Source organism: Rhinatrema bivittatum, chromosome 2 (genome assembly GCF_901001135.1).
Source record: "Rhinatrema bivittatum chromosome 2, aRhiBiv1.1, whole genome shotgun sequence".
NCBI lineage: Eukaryota > Metazoa > Chordata > Amphibia > Gymnophiona > Rhinatrematidae > Rhinatrema > Rhinatrema bivittatum.
This window is the reverse complement of record NC_042616.1, coordinates 149,957,587-149,975,244: the sequence shown is the minus strand read 5'-3', so window position 1 is coordinate 149,975,244 and position 17,658 is coordinate 149,957,587. Positions and strand designations below refer to the sequence as shown.

Genomic DNA, 17,658 nt, shown 5'->3' with positions numbered 1-17,658 from the left:
GATTTTTCACCCTTCCTGCCTGTGCTTTTATTTTTTCCTTGTATTTTGTTTTTTTTTTAAGAGTACCCAATTTTCTTTTTTTGTGTAATCTGTGTGGCTTGAGCTTGGGGCCTCAGGCACTATAACTTCTGAGGAGGTGGTGTCCTCCTCTGAAGGAGCAATGCAGTGCCATTCTGAAGGAGGAATATGGAAGAAGGAGGTAAACAGGAAGACACACATAGGGAACCACAACCATCTCTAGGTGATCAATGGAGAAAGAGAAGAGGAGTATGAAGAGTACTTGTCCGGCACTGCAAGAGGGAAAAAAAGGAGAATATGGAGTAACAGGATTAAGAGATATGAATAGGGGGATTTGACACTGACATCTAACTTGGGACTTGTTATTTTTCCCATCTATTAAATGGGAGGGAATGCAGATATTCACTTCAGTTTGAGGCATGAGAAGAACTAATGATGGCTTTTCTCATCCAATTTAGAGAAACAAAGTCACAAATTTATTAAAACCCTAACGTGCAATTGGATATGGCAACTGTTCTAAGCTGTATAGAGACTTTATTAAATTTCATCAATCTCCAGTAAAATAGAGTTGGAATCCCTACTAGTTTTCTTTGTGCTTTTTCTGCTGTTGACTACTGTGAATTCACCAGTGTGGTTTATAATGAACTGCACATGGGGGATTGGAATGTAAGCAATGTACAAGGTCTATAAGAGTATTCTTTGCTCCAGCCAGGGAATCCTGGAATTTGGATATCTTAACAACATGCGTGTAGTTTAATGTGAGAGACTGTGCTTGAGATGTGGCTTCTTGAACCCTATACGGTATTATCAGTCCAGGGATTACAGTGGTATCCCTCTCCATATCACCCCAATAACTCGCTTTCCTTTTACAAACAGGATCCAGTATTCCTCCTTTCGGCAGAAGAGAGATTCTCCAGCTCCCATGCCCACACCTCTCCGAACTTCCTTCACTCCAGTCTTCCACCAGCTGTGGAACCAATTGTCACTCCTCCACCTTCAGAACTCAGAACGAGTCCTTTGGTTACTTCCCATGTGGAGAAACACCTCTACAGTTTTGGGTATTTCATGCCCCCACAGCATTCTCTCCTTGAGGAGAGCTGCCCACCCCCGGACTCCCACACTCTCGTAGGTTCCTCCATTCTACTCCCGCCAAACTTTGAACACTGTCTTATTTAGTACCCACATTATTCCCTCCAAAGGACTTTTAAAAGATCCACACAGTTGAAACTCAATAAACATCCTATCCCAACCTTCCCATTATTTAACATATACCATCTGCCATCTGGTGTTTGGCCATGCATTTGTTTTTTCACACTTGTCCATAGGAGTTCACTTTCTCATACACCTTCAGGACTAATTCAGTTGCATAACTCCAGGAAAGTTTTATGGGTCCTGTCCCATCCAAATTCCTTATAGCCCAATTTGGAGGCCCTTCACAGTGTTATAGAAAGGTTTAAATATAAGACATGGATCTTTCGGTTTTCCTATTTGTGATTCTCAAGTAAAGATTTATTAGTCTTCAAAAAAAATTGGTCCAAAAATTGCTTTTAAAATCCATGAATCACAGATTCTTTCCTAGACTATGTTTTTAAATAAAAAATATATACATAGTGCTAGCAAATCACATTGACATCCAAGGATTTCCACATATATCAGTCAGATTGGCAATTTGCCATACTGTTTTCCACTTTAGATTTAGTTTGCACATCTTTCACTCAAGAACCTAAGTTACCAAAGTAGACACAAAGAATAGGAGCTAATAAGAAATATCTCTTATCCGAAGAACAATCAAGATCTACTACAGAATTTATATAATGTATGACTTTTTTTAAATCCAATTTTGTGACATGATCTTTTTAAAGAAACATACTCTCATAAAATGCAATCAAGCAGTTCTGAATCATCATAATAATTTTGCATAAAAATAGTAAGTTAAAGAAGGAACTATATAGTGAAAACCAAGGACTTATAATCAGTTATGATATTTAAATTTAGGTAATTATTTTGGCATAGATTTACCTAAAAAGAAACCCCATAGAGTGTACAGGTACTTAAAGTTATGGCATATGGTGTGTGATTTTAAACTGGATAAGCTATATGAATCTGTCACCAGGATGCCATTTTTGGTGGACACTTGGGACCAATGATTATGTATAAAGTTATGAAGGTAGTATTACCGGGAGTGCTTATTATGAAGCCCCTGTAGAGATCATTTTTGTATTATTTTGATTTCTGCTATATATTGTGTGTGTAAACTGTATGAATTATATTTCTGATCACTGTTAAGAAAGATGAGGAATTACTTGATGTTATGGGCCACTCTCCAGATTTCGTAGTTTGGTAGAAGAGCATCCATTAAAATGAATGTTCATTCCCAGTTTCTACTTTTGTTTGATATGCTGCCTATTCAGGTTCCAGGCAGTTATTTTTAAGAAACTCCAGAAATTGATCTCGGATTTTGTTTAGGGCAGGAAGCCTAGAATGTATTATGATTTCAGCTGCTATGCAGCCACACCATGCCATGACTACTGATGCCTCCTTACCAGCAGAAGCTTCTGGTGAGCCCTGCTCAGAATAGTTCTCACCATCTCATCCCTAGTCTCATGACTCAGCCTATTTTGCAGTCTCCCCTCCACCAGTGGACCTCAACACGCATATTCTTCAGGCTGGTCCAAGCTTCTCCTTCCTGCTTGCACCACACACAGACTCCAGCCCTACATAACCCTGCCATACCAAACCCAAGATGCTTCTGCATCAGGTCTTTCTTGGCTCTTGCACGAGCCACCTTAGCCTTGCGGCTTTCCCAGGCATATCCTTATTTTGCCTTGTGGAATCTCGGCCTTCTCGTTCCTTGCCTTGCCTTGTGGTCATCCAGCCTTCTGCTCCTTGTCTTGGGGCCATCCGGCCTTCTCACTCCTAGCCTTGCCTTGGGACAAGGGCCTCCATGTTTCTTGTCTTGTGGCCTCAGGGCTTCTGCTCTTTGCTTTGCCTTGTGCCTATTTATGCCTTCCCTGACCTCTGGTCTATCCAGGCCTTACCTTGCTCTGTGACCTATTTTAGGCTTCTCCTTGTCTTGGCCCTCAGGGCCTTTCTGCCTTTTATGTTCCATGTTCTGTGTTGGTCTTGACTTACCCTGCCCTGTTCTGTCTTAGTCTAAGCCTCAGTTCCATTCTTACTTGCATGCTGTTCCTGATTAAGCTTGCATTCCAGTCTTATCTGCATGCTGTTCCTGTCTAAGCTTCAGTTCCAACTTTTCATGCATGCCTTTCCTGTCCAGACCTTGCTCCAGCCTTACCTGCCTGTCCAAGCCTTGCTCTAGCCTTACAAGCCTGTCCAAGTCTTGTCTAGCTTTGTCATGCTGTACTGCATCACTCCAAGTGTGATGTTCCATATGCCCCACCTAGACTGGAGCCATAACAGAATGCAGTTTGAGGTCTTAGCAGGTCTTAAGGGTAAGAGTTGAGTGTGGCTATTGGGCAAATCTGAGGAAGAGTGTTGTGTGTTAAGGATGAATAACGTCCCAGGTAAGCCTTGGATTTTTATGGAAAGAGCGCATGCCAAGGATACAAATTTTGCTATTCACTTAGAGCCTCCAATACTTTGAAAAAGCTCATTCTAGACTCTCACCCCTTCATTTCCTCAATTTTGACAGCATGGTATAGGATCTCCTCTTCTATGAAGCTTCTTCTTTTCCTTCTCTTCTCTCTGCAATAATCTAGATGTCCCACTAGGGAAAACTTCCCACTGTCGCATGCTAGTGACCTTCAAAGTGGGCCAGCTTTATAATGGCAACTCCTTTAACTCACTTGGAAGATCTTCAGGAGAGGTTCCATATTATTCATATCCCTGTTTTTCAATATTTGCAACTTAAGTGTTACGTGCGCTGGGCGTGGCAGACCCACGGCTCGGCCCCCTCACCTCTCTCATAGTGATCCAGCACCTGGTCCCTCATCTCTGGCGGCTGTGGGCCACTGGCTCCATCCTCGGGCCACCCCTGGGGCCTCTGGCTCTGCTACAGCTCGTGATGCTCCGCGTCGGGCCTCTCCGCATGGCCCATGGAGAGACACCATTCTGACCAACATCGCACCCTTCCCTAAGCACACCACGCGTTGCACAGCTGATTCTTTAATAGGGCCCGCGGTGGGAATCTGTTCGCAGCCCCAGATGATGACGTCAGCTGAGCGCTGGTATTAAGCCCAGGTTCCTCTCTCTCGAATTGCATCTTTGCAACAGGTCCCCTCGCTAGTCGAGTACTCGTTCTTCTCCTGTTCCTGGTTCCTGATCCTGATTGGCCTTTGTTCCTGTTTCCTTGTTCCTGAGTTCCTGCTCCTTGACTCGCCTTCAGATTGCTAAACCTGGTTTAACCTCTGCTTTGCCTGACTACTCTGTTGCTCTCTCCAGCCCCCGGACCTCTGCATCGCCTGACTACTCTGTTGCTTCTCTCCAGCCCTGGACTTCTGCATCACCTGACTACTCTGTTGCCTCTCTCCAGCCCCAGACCCCTGCATCACTTGACTATGCATTGCTTCTCTCCAGCCCTAGACTTCTGCTTCGTCTGACCATCCTTCTGACTCTCTCCTTATTTAGAGCTCAGCCTTACTTGCCACTGCTTCCAGACTGTTGCCAGCCATGATCCCAGCTTGCTTCAAAATGCCTCTTCAGCCTTTGTCCTGGATGTGGTTCACTCAGGCTTCGGCCTGCTCTTGCTCTGGTGCCCTCTGTCAGGCTGTGTTCCTATTGGCGCCTGGGTCTCCACCTCGTCCAGTATAGACTGATCACTACATTAGTTGTTGCCTCTGGGCTGACCTCGATCCATCCATCGACAACCACTGACGGAGGCCACCTAAGTCAGCCGGCCCCCGGTAACCAAAGGCTCACCTTTTGGGAAGAGGGCTGGTATTGGTGAAGCACCAGCCGGCCTCCATCCATCAGCCCTCTCTGCCTGCCAACAGTAGGGACCCATAGGATCCTACGGTTAGCGTAAACCCAACCTCAGCCAAGGGGCCACTCCAGCGCAACATTAAGGGCTGGATTCTCTGGGAGCTGTTAACATGCTTTTATCTATGGGTTTTTATTTTCTTAAGAGGATTTTTGTTCTTTTTGAACTATAGTTTTTTGCTGTTATGATAATTACGGTGATCACCTTGCATTGTATTTTCCTCATCACTATTGTATTTGTGATCATTTGCTTATGGTACAATCTTTTTGTTTCAGTAAATAATTATAAATGTGATGGACCCTAAGGTTACGTCACCCATAAGACCTGGGTGAGCCTTTAGTTCAGCTTGTGAAGTGCAGGTTAGTTTGAAGGGAGATTACTAGTCAAATGCTGCTCTCCTTGAGGGTATGGATGGTTGGTTCCCCTGAGAGTCTATGTAGCAGCTTCATACAGCGAGTTCAGTAGTCAGTCCCTATAGGTTTGCCGAGATGAGTTGTTTTTTCAGGCCCAGTCAGAGGAGCCAGGCAAATCCTGTTTAGTGGTTTAGGGGTTTCCTTTTCCAGTCCTCAAATTGGCTGATTAGGATTTTTCCCTCTGGGTCTATTTTTTGGGTTTTCAGATTTTTTGTGATAGGAGCCTCATTGGACACCTGGGCCTTTCTTGGATTCAGGGTATGGGGAACCCTCTAACTGGGATGCCCAGGGATAGGCAAGACCTGTCCCTGAAGTGGTGGCAACCCGTTGTGAGGAGGAAGTCTGGTGTTAAATTAAGTTGGGGATAAAAGACTTTGAGTTCAAGATCTAGGAGGAAGTTTTGGATGCCCTTCCTTCCTGTCTGAAGCAAAGAGAGCTGCTTGCTTCAAGGGGATTCCTCCCATCAGGGATGCAGAAAGAAGAAATAAAGAGACTGTGTAAGAACAAGAAGACCCTGACGTTTAACTGTGAGTAAAGGAAATCAAACATCACTGTGGATACCCTTCAGGTGTTTTCACTATCCTGTGGGAGAGAGAGAAGATTTACACTCTGTGCCATAGACTTTTACCATTTTTATCCGATTGGAAGGGGGTTTTTGACCAGTCTAAAGAGACCCTGCCCACCTGGGTGCTCCACTTTACCTAATCCAAGAGAATGGATGTTTCTCTGGCCCTGATATGTGAATCCTGCACAGAGAAGAGAGAGAAGAGACTGTAAGATAAGAAAACAAGAGAGGTCTGTGGGGCTGCAGTTTGAGTTATTGTGCCATTCATCACTGGGGTTTGAACAGTAAAGACTTTAATTTTGGACACTAACACAGTGATTCCAGAGTATTTGTTTGCACTCACTGCATCCACTATAAGGACAAGTCCCCTCTCCCAAGGAAACATTAAAAAAAAAAAAAAAGGAATATGTAAAAAGGTCACCCTTGTCATATTGAGCCCTGGAAGTAATTTCCCTCTCCCCACCTACAAAGGATCCAGTCTGGAAGTAAGAGAGAGTGTGAAAAAGCTAGCTGGTGAGTGTTTCCAGCCTCAAAGAGAAACAAATTCTTTATGGCCCCACCTGTGCAGGATAGGCACACTGGGATGTGGTTACTTAAATTAAAAAAGTTATGGCATGTGAAAACTAAAGAAACTACATACCGTATATTCATAGGAAGCAAAAATGGAAGACCGTCCTATGCAACAGTTCCATTATCATTTTGCTTTCCTGGAGTTTTTTGCGGCAACACTTTACAGGTTAGCATGAAATGTTGATAGCATTTGTTTCCTTTATTTTCAAAACACGGCAACCTCATACATAAATGTGCATATGCATACATAATTACACTGTATATTGCATTTTTATAGCAGGGTTTGGATCCAAAAAATGTCCTTTGAATTGCACATATTCAATTACCTGGCTTTCTTGCAAATATTTAAGGGGACAAATGCAAAAAGAATATGGAAATTACAATAAAATATATTGAAACCCATTGGTTTGGACATTGACCATGAATACTAATGTGTGAAACAGAAGTGTTTTGAACATTTGAAGTCATCACTCTGTTGTGAGAGGACCTGCTCATTGGTTTCAATTATTATAGTTCAGAATTGAAATATTTTCCTAATATAAAAAGAGAATGATTTGCTGCTGCTCACCTCAGACAATAGCTGGGCTAACAGATCCCAAACCCCTCTCTGTAAAGCAAGACATTTTCCTCATGTTTGTTGACATTCCTCCAGCGTGAAATGTTAATGTGCAGCACTTTCGGTAGCTTTGGTCATTGATGACTGATTAGTTTTTCTTAGCAATTTTTTTACAACATTATTAAAAAATGAAGTAGAATATTAAAATTAACAACTGAAGCAGATAACTTAGCTTCTGCTTTGGGACTGGCATAGGTCCCTATATAAAAAGTACACACTAGCCGAAAACTTCACCTCGGTCACACATACAGAACCCACACACATCTTTGCCAAATTCAAATATAGGGTCCTATATGCAAAGTATTTTCCCCTTAGATATACAATAGGATATAACTTTTAGTATGTATGGGGTAGATTTTCAAAACGGCGCGTTGGCGTACTTTTGTTGGCGCTCCAGGCGCAAACAAAAGTACATGGGATTTTTAGTAGATACCGGCGTAGCCGCTAAATCCTGGATCGGCGCGCGCAAGGCTACCGATTCCGTGTAGCCGGCGTGCGCCGAGCCGCGCAGCCTAACTCCGTTCCCTCCGAGGCTTCTCCGAAATCGGAGCGGCCTCGGAGGGAATTCGCTAACGCCCTCCCCTCACCTTCCCCTCCCTTCCTCTACCTAACCCACCCCCCCGGCCCTGTCTAAACCCCCCCCTACCTTTGTTGGGGGATTTACGCCTCCCAGAGGGAGAAGTAAATCCCCGCGCGCCAGCGGGCCGCTGGCGCGCCTAGACGCAACCCGGGGCGGTTCCGGAGGGCGCGGCCACACCCCCGGACCGCCCCGGGCCGAACCACGCCCCCGGGCCCGCCCCCGAAACGCTGCGTCCCGCCCCGAAAACGGTGCGCCGCTCGGCCCCGCCCCTGACACGCCCCCTCGGAAAACCCCGGGACTTACGCGAGTCCCGGGGCTCTGCGCGCGCCGGTAGGCCTATTGAACATAGGCGCACCAGCGTGCAGGGCTCTTAAAATCCGCCCCTATGGCCCTAAGTGATGACAAATTTGAAACAGAAACACGCGTATGGGGCGAGGCGTATGGTTCCCCCGCTGAACGAACCTCCTGCAGTCGATCTCCTGCCGGCGCCATTTTCCGTACGGAGAAAACGATTCGCGGCAAGAAATCGCTTCCTGAACCCGCTTGACTCCCAGAAACCTTTGGCCAGCTTGGGGGGGGCCTCCTGACCCCCACAGACTTGCCACAAGTCCACGGGGGTCCGGAACGACCTCTGCGTTCGAATCGTTTTGTCTATGGCCGCCGCCATTTTGCGGCGGCCATTTTGCAAAATGGCGCCAGCTGAAGACAAAAGGATTCAATTGAGGGGCCGTTCCGGACCGCCGCCGTTTCTGGACCACCGCTGGATCCCCAGGTAATTTAAAGCATTTGGGGGGGGGGTTCGGGAGGTGGGGGATTTAATTAAAGGGTCGGGGTGGGTTTTAGGGGGTTGCTCACGATTTTTAACGATTTTCACGATATTTTTTAAAACCAAATGGCAACAATACGATTCCCTCCCCCTCCCAGCCGAAATCGATCGTTAAGACGATCGAGGACACGATTCACATCTCTAATTCCTAGAGGGGTGTGCCATTGCAAAATGGTTTAGTTCAGTTACTACTCCACCAGCCTCAGTATGTCGCCTGCTTGAAGAAGTGAGGGAACCAGATGTCCCTTTACACATGCACATTGTCATGCCAATAAGGTTTCTGGAATCTGAATCTTCTCTTATTGCACTGTCAGGCATGTGCAGATCATTTCAACCTGAATTTGAACTAGGCAAATCTCTGCCTGGTATGATGTTTCAAGGAATTCTTTGATTTTACTCAGATTTGCTAGGCATATTTCAAAGTTTCCTTTTGATCTAGGGAAACTCCACACCTATTCACTAAAATTCAATATAGATTCTCAGAAATTCAAATTGAGCCTGTTTGATGTGAATTTCTACAAATTGGTGACTTCCCTTAAAATCTGATGTGGATTTGTTGATTTGCATCAGAATTTTATGGGCAAATGTATTGAGAAGGTTGAGCCCTTAAAAATTTCTGCAGATTTTCAGACTAGTTTAGGAACTTTTATTTTGCGGTGACATGGTGAAGACCTGCTATGTTTTATTTGATTTCAGTTAAAAGTAGAAAACTCTCAAAACATGAAGTCACCACTTAATAAATGTTTCAGAGAATGGGGAGCAGATGTTTTCACAGCTGGAGAACATGTTAAGCTTTAATACATTTGTTGATGCTCCTTTTTAATGTCACTTTCATAACTGGCTTGGTCTCTACTAGCTTAGGGACCAAGACACTTAATTGGAAAGGTACAGATTTTTAATTTCAGATGACAGTCTCTTGTTATACCTGTGTCTGATCTTGCATACAAAGAAAGGGAATTGATGATTATGTCAAATGTAGACTGCAGTCTTGGGGATAATTTTGTGACAGCCCTCACAATTTAGATGGCAGATACGTGCATAAGTTTCACCAGTTTTTCAAAGAGAATGTATGTGCAAACATACGCACACAAGCCTAGTCACATATTGGGTGGGCAACTTTGTTAAGGCTATTTCTCTGCATAAAATACTATTTTACCAGCAGCAGACCCTGCGAATAACATCTGAACTGTTTTACATCATTGCAACCATAGCAAATTCAAGATAAAAAATAAAACATCATGAATGTTCCCTCCCTGGAAAGGCACATAAAATGTGAAAGGGTCTTGTGCTTTTTATAAGCACAGTATCAGTCTCTTGTAGGGATCATTAAATAACGGGTCAAGCAGATGGTGTAGTGCAGGGGTGGGCAATTCCAGTCTTTGAGGGCTGCAAACCAGTCGGATTTTCATGAATATGCATTTATTTATTTATTTACTTATTTATTTAAACTCTTCTATACCGACATTCATTTGCATATCACATTGGTTTACATGGAACTGGTATAAATTAACTATGGAAAAGGAAAGAGAAATTACATGAAACAAGGTGTTATGCATGAAATAGATTTGCATCCAACTGAGGCAGAGTGCATGCAAATCTCTCTCATGCATATTCATTAGGGATATCCTGAAAACCTGACTGGTTTGCAGCCCTTGAGGACTGGAGTTGCCCATCCCTGATGTAATAGTCTCAGCATCAAGGCAAGAGTAATTTTGCCTGAGCTGGACAGGGGAAATAAACCGCCTAGGTAGCCCTTCTATGAATGCCTCTAACTGCTCCCCACACTTTGTATCCCAATATTCAGAACAGTAGATAAAATAAGGGCTCACTGCATGATACATTCAAACCAACAACTTTGATTTTCTGGGGTTACCAGCAGTCAGAATTTACAAGAGTTTAAAAATATTCTGATTAAATCAGGAGTTTATAGGCTTTCTCAACCAGGCTACAGCAACTTTAATTTGAAAAACAACTTATTTAATTGTAATATTATAAGATATGTCTTCCAGCGGGTATATAGTACTTTTCCCCAATCACATCTTTCATTGTTACTCGATGATGCCTTTTTCACAATGTTTCTAAATAGGTTCCAGAATACTAGATCCCATCCAATATAGCAGGGGTCGGGAACCCATGGCTCGCGAGCCAGATATGGCTCTTTTGAGGGCTGCATCTGGCTCGCAGACAAGTGTCGCCATACTTCGCGGTTCCCCGCTGACCCAGCTGCTCCCCGGTCCTCCGCCGCCCGGGCTTAAAATGCTGTCAGCCCGGGCGGAACGCGGCAGGACAGCTGGAGTCAGCGGCACCGGCGTGCTCTCTTCTCCTCCCCCCCCCCCCCCGCGGCCCGGAAGAGGAAGTGGAGAGCATCGGGTGCCTGCGCGGGAAGAAGAGACCACACTAGCGTGGTCTCTTCTTCCGCGCAGGCACCCGATGCTCACCACTTCCTCTTCCGGGCCGCGGGGGGGAGGAGAAGAGAGCACGCCGACTGGAGTCATCCGGGTTCCTGCGCGGGAGTCATCGGGTGTCAGCCGGGTGCCAGCGCTGGAGTCATCGGGTGCCTGCGCGGGTCTTCCCGCGCAGGCACCCGATGCTCTCCACTTCCTCTTCCGGGCCGCGGGAAGAAGAGAGCACGCTAGTGTCCGACGGGAAGAAGGACTGCCAGCGCGGCTCGGAGGGAAAATGAAAATCTTCACACCGCGGCCGATGGGACTCCGCCTTCGCCTCCGCGAGGGCTGAAAATGAAGGAGTGTTAGCGTTGGGAGGTGGCTGCTGCTGCCGCGAGTTCCCGGGGGGGGGGGGGGGGAGAGAGAGAGTGAATGAGCGAGCAAGCATGTGTGTTTGAGATCCTGTGTGTGGTGAGTGAGAGGATTGCATGTATGTGAATGATTGAGAGCCTGTATATGTGAAAGAGTAGTATGTCCTGTGATTGAGATCCTGCCTGTGAGAGAGAGAGCAGAATGTAAGTTTACCATTGGGACCTGTATGTGTAAGTTTGTAATTGAAAACCTGTTTGTTTGAAAGAGTAAGTGTGTATGATTGAGATCCTTTGTGTGTGAGAGAGATCATGTGTATGTATGATTAAGAGCCTGTGTGTATAAGTAAGAGAGAGATCATGTGTGTCTGTGTCTGATTGACAGCTGGTTTAGGTGATGGAGCATGTGAGTATGTGATTGAGAGCCTGTGTTTAAATGAGAGAGAGAGACCATGTGTGTCTGTGTGATTGAGAGCTGATTTAGGTGAGGGAGCATGTGAGTATGTGATTGAGAGCCTGTGTTTAAATGAGAGAGAGAGACCATGTGTGTCTGTGTGTGATTGAGAGCTGATTTAGGTGAGGGAGCATGTGAGTATGTGATTGAGAGCCTGTGTGTAAATGAGAGAAAGAGAGGACATGTTTGTAAGCATGTGAATGAGAGTCTGTGTGTGAGAGAAAAAGACAGCATGTATTTATGTGATTGAAAGCCTGTGTGTGTGTAAGCGTGAAAAGATAGACAGCGTGTGTGTAAATGTGTAATTAAGAGCCTATATAAGTGAGAGAGAAAAAACATTTGTATATGTGAGTGACTGAGAGCATGTGTGTATAGGTGTGTCATTGAGAGCCAGTGTGAGAGAGAGCGCTGGTATGTGACTGAGAGAGGAGAAAGTTCCAAGCAAACCACCCCACCTCCTGCTAATTCAGAACAATCTCAGGACACCTGGATATCAAACGTTCCCAGGTATGCAGAGCAAAAAATTTTTGTATCCTTATTATTTTTCATTACTGGATCTTTGTGTCTGCTATTTTGAAATATTTTGTTGGTATCTGGAAATGTTTTATATGAGTTTTTAATTATTGGATATTCCACTCATCAGCTGTTTCGAAATATGTTCTTTTTGTTAGTACAGTTTTACTGCTGATGATTTTATATTTCTTGATTTGTTTTATAAGGATGTGTGATGTTTCTTTTTTCCTTTGTTACACTGCATACAGAGACTCTGGCTTGTTGCAGTTTCCAATTCAGTTTTTGTCTGCATGCTTCTTGTTATGCGTTTTGGTCTCTTTATTCTATGTTAGGTGAGGGACAGCACGTGATTCAGGTGAGGTTTTCTGCTGGCGTGTAGTTTCTGTGTAGGACTCTATAGCAGCCTGACTTGGTCCGTTTTCCTAATAGGAGATGTATTGGTGTCTTAAGGCCTGGTGTAATATTTTCAGAGACTTATTGTACTTTAAAAGTGTGATCTTACATAAAATGCACACATTTACTTGTATTTAGTTTTAAACATATTGTATGGCTCTCATGGAATTACATTTTAAAATATGTGGTGTTTATGGCTCTCTCAGCCAAAAAGGTTCCTGACCCCTGCAATATAGGATCATCACTTCTGCTTACCACATTTTATTCATCACATTATCCTCCCTGAACAACACAGTAACATATATTGAAATGTTGGAAGGGGTTCCCTGATTTCCCTAACTCAATTCTCTTGCACCATCTTCATATCCAGGTCTTTCATGAACAGTGGGACACATTATCACTCCTTTTTTGTTAGGATCAAGATCAGGTCCCTTGGTTATTCCTTCACAGCCTTGGGCTTTTCCCCTTGAGGGGTAAAGCCAATGCAATGTCCTGTCCTTGAGGTCCCTGGACTAGGGATGTGAATCGTGTGCCCGATCATTTTAACGATTGGGTTCGGCTGGGGGGGGGGGGGGGGGGGGAATCTGATCGTTAGAGATGTGAATTGGGATCGGTTCCGATTCCAATTCACATCACTAATTTTTTTTAGTGAGGCCCGCGCCGATAAAAAAAAACCCCACCCCAACCCTTTAAAATTACCCCCTTAGCCTCCCCCACTCTCCTGCCCCCCCCCCCCCCGCCAAAAACATTTTACAATACCTGGTGGTCCAGGGGGGCCGCGGGGAGCGATCTCCCATTCCCGGGCCATCAGCTGCGCTAAAAAAAAATTGGCACCGATGGCCCTTTGCCCTTACCATGTGACAGGGTATCCGTGCCATTGGCCGGTCCCTGTCACATGGTAGGAGCACTGGATGGCCGGCGCCATCTTTAAAGATGGCCTCCGCCATCGTAAAGATGGCGCCGGCCATCCAGTGCTCCTACCATGTGACAGGGGATCGCTCCCCGCACCCCCCCCCCCGGACCACCAGGTAATTTTAAAAGGTTTTGGGGGAGTCGGGAGGGTGGGGGAGGCTAAGGGGGTTGGTTTAAAGGGTCAGGTGGGTTTTTTTTTTTATCGGGCCATCGGCGCCATTTATATCAGTGGCAGCCAAAATGGTGCCGATGGCCCGAGAGCGGGAGATCGTGCCGGGACCCCCCCCACTGGACCACCAGGTAATTTAACATTTTGGGGGGGTTTGGGAGGGTGGGGGAGGGTAAAGGATTGGTTTTAAAGGGTCGGGTGGGGGTTTTTTTATCGGGCCATCGGCGCCATTTATATTAGTGGCAGCCAAAATGGCGCCGATGGCCCGAGAGCGGGAGATCGCGCTGGGACCCCCCCACTGGACCACCAGGTAATTTAATATTTTGGGGGGGTTCGGGATGGTAAGGGATTGGTTTTAAAGGGTCGGGGTGGGTTTAGGGGTTGTTTTGGTGTGCCGGTTTTCCCGCCCTCCCCCCAAATAATTCCTGTGCCCGATTTAACGATTTTTTACGATAAATCGGGGGAATTTGTATTGTATCGCGCACTCTAACGATTTTTGACGATTTAAAAATTATCTGACGATTTTTTTAAATTGTCAAAAAACGATTCACATCCCTATCCTGGACAACCCATTCTCCATGTGAGACCCAAACCTCTTCCAGCCAAACTTCAAACCAGGATTATATAGTCTCAATACACACTTCCCCTAGAGGATATCTCTTCCAAAACCCCTTCTCCCCCTAGAGGATATCTCCTCCAGCAACTCTTAAAGGAGACCTGCAAATTAGTGTTCAGCTACCACTCCTCCCATATGTACCTATGTTCACATGCATAATGTAACCATTTTGTGATGGTTCCATAGAACTGTCCCACCAATAGGGTTTTTTATTTACTGCACTCAAACCTTTGTCAAACCCTTAAATATTCCAAAATTGTGTTCACGAAACATCTTTTGTGACACATGGCTCCAATAGTGAGGCTGTGCACATGAAACTATTAAAGTATTAAAAAAATATACAATATATGAGCCTTCTGGTTAGAAAAGGGCAGTAATATCTTTCACTTCCTTTCCTCTACTTATACAATGATGGATCTTCTTCATTACCCAGGAAAAGGGCAAGTCATACATATTTTTTTCAGAAATACAATTTCATAGATGCTGTGGTTTCCTGAGTGCCATTGTATATAGGCTTGTTAAAAAGTATGGATTTTATGCTGGCAATATGTGAATTCTGGAATAACTCCTTACTAACATATAGAAACAGATGCTACCACTTAAAAAATGGTGTTGTAATGTTTTTAGCAAAAGGTATGCCTAAGGAAAACATATCTTGGAATGATGTTGTAGTGCCAGAAATTCTAGGCTATATTGTTGTGTAAAACAATTCTCTTGTGACACCTCCAATGGGAACGTCCACCTATAACTTCTACTTATAGATGGAAGGTTTAACTTTAATGGAAGCAATACAAAGAGTTACATTTGAAAGTGCATTTTGAAGGGACTGCTGGGCCAGGACCTGGTCACTGCAGATAACATTGGCATCAAGCCCAGCCTCCAACCATTTTCACATGTGACTGAGCCTTGGTTGGGAGAAGAGGGAGGAAAGATTGTGCTCAACAGCCCCTTCATGGCTAATGCCAAGCAGCAGAAAATTCCTGTTGCTGGTTGGTTGGTTGGTCCTGCATGGGGGATAGGCAGGGGGAAAAAAGGAGGTGCATGACATTGTCCCTCCTCAGCTGTTCTCTGCTGGTGTATAACCCTTATCACCCAACCTCTTTTCAGCTTTATTCTATGGGCCCCAAATAGGGTCGGTCCTACATCAGTTGAGTGTAGTCTTGCAGGAAGTCAGGCGGGGAGACTCCACCTTTTTCCTGGAGTTGTGTAACTGAACGGTTTGTGAAGGTGGATGAGTATGGTTAAACATTATGGACCAGTGTTGATAAACTAATAGCCTTAAACAGCTACTAGATGGTAGAGCATATGACAGATGAATATGGAGTATGTTAACTAATGGGAAAGCTGTGGAGGAGGTGTTTAGTGAATTTCTCCTATGTGTGCCCTTTACGAGTATTGGGGAACAGATTCTGTAGAAGGGAGTATTTACAGAGTTTCACAGTCTGTGTTCAGAGTTTGGAGAGGGGAGTTAGGAAGTAGCCACATGGAGAGTGGGGCACCCGGGGATTCTCTCCTCTGGGGGGGGGGGCTTTGTGGGGGATTTTCCCCTCAAGGGAAAGCCTGAGGCTAGACAGGTGTTTCTCCTTATGAAGAAGCAATCAGGAAACCCATCCTGGGTTCTGAGGAAGGAGGAGTGATATTGGGTCCCACACTCAATGGAAGACCTTGAAGGGAAGAGATTATGGAGTATGAATTTGGGATGCTGGGGAAATCCCTCGCTATTACCTGGAGGAGAAGTTAGGAATTGGTATGGAATGGATACAGTGGTTCCAATGGTGATGAAGAGAGTTACTCTGTGGCTAATTTGTGAGTATTTATGTAACTGAAATTGCTGCTGATGTTGAGAGGGCTGTGAGTAACATAGTCCATTGGAAGAAAGAGTTAAGGTAGGTGAACTGAAGTGAACCATGAGAAGACTAACAGGTAGCATGGTTTACTATTCTACTGTATAAAGCGAGTTGAGGAATAAGTTTGGGAAATTCTCCTAACATAAGGGAAGAAGTATATAATGGATAAGAAAACAATTTGTTATTGTATCTAGGGCTGTTGCTAATCTGGCAACCTGACTGTAAACTTGTGATCCCTGATTTCATCAGCATCTTTTAATATTTTTGCAAATCCTGACTGTTGGCCAACCCTGGTTCCCGGCGTGCGCACATGAACGCGGCTATTTTATAACATGTGTGTGTCGGCTCATGCATATTATAAAATATGATATCTGCGAGCACATGCACGCCGGATTTTAACATCTGCACGGGCATGTGCGGGCAGGTGGGCTCTTCTGCGCGCACAGGTGGAGGCATTTTGTAAATTACGTGTGGCAATGCGATTGGCCTTTATCCCAGTTTCCTACCCACCTACCTAACCTTCCTCCCTTTTCCCCTCTGCACTCTGACCTAGGTATACCTAGGTACACCATATTTTTTTATTTGTATACTTACTGCTCCACGGGCCGGCAGCCAGCCAACACGAGCTTTCACGGGACAGCATCTAATGGCACTGACCCGGTCCCCCCCCCCACCCCTCCCTACCTAGACCACGCCCCTGGCCCGCCCCTTTTACTTGACCTGGCACTTCTTCGCATAACAGGGGTTATGTTCTTGGCCGAGCCCTTTGTAAAATGCGCGCAGCGTGTGCAGGGCCCGGCTGTGCATTTCCCCATTTTTTATGTGTGCGGGCCTTTTAAAATCAGGTCTTAAGTGTGCTGCATCCATTTTTAGATGGGTGAATAGAATTGCACACTGTATTCAAAATATAAGCATGCTATGATTTATATAATACATATTGACATTTTCTGTTTTGCTTGTAAATCTTTTCTTCATAATTTTCTATTAGCCTTTTTGAACTATCCACAATCACTCCAAGATCTTTCTCCGGAATGGTAACAGCCAAACTGAAGTCCATTGTAGTATATGAGAAGTTTAGATTGTTTATTCCATGAGGCATTTTTATTGATCTGTGTTCGAATATCTCAGGTAGTGCTACCTTTTAATGAACCAACAACAATAAAAAGATATTCTAGTAAATTAGTATCTTCTTCAGACGGTACCTAAGTTTCTTATGTTGAAACTCATCTGTTACTTCATTGACACTCATTAAGTTATGTGAGAACTCTTTGTTATGCTTTTGATTATCCTGAATACATTTTTATCATCTGCAGATATGGGCTGGTCACTGTTTACTTCCTTTCCTGATTGCTTATAAATATATTAAACAGTATTGATCCCATCACAGGCTTTTTCAGAGCACAGTTTACCTTTAAGGATGTGCACTCAGTTTTTTTTTCATTTCATTTCTGAGTGTACAAAAATTAGTTGCACAC

At 44.7% G+C, this 17,658-nt stretch overlaps 1 protein-coding gene across 3 annotated transcripts in view; it reads left to right on the top strand.

Moving 5' to 3' along the window:
- PLXDC2 (plexin domain containing 2) overlaps positions 1-17,658 on the top strand; it is a 968,372-nt gene that overhangs the window by 482,181 nt on the left and 468,533 nt on the right. The window lies entirely within an intron of this gene.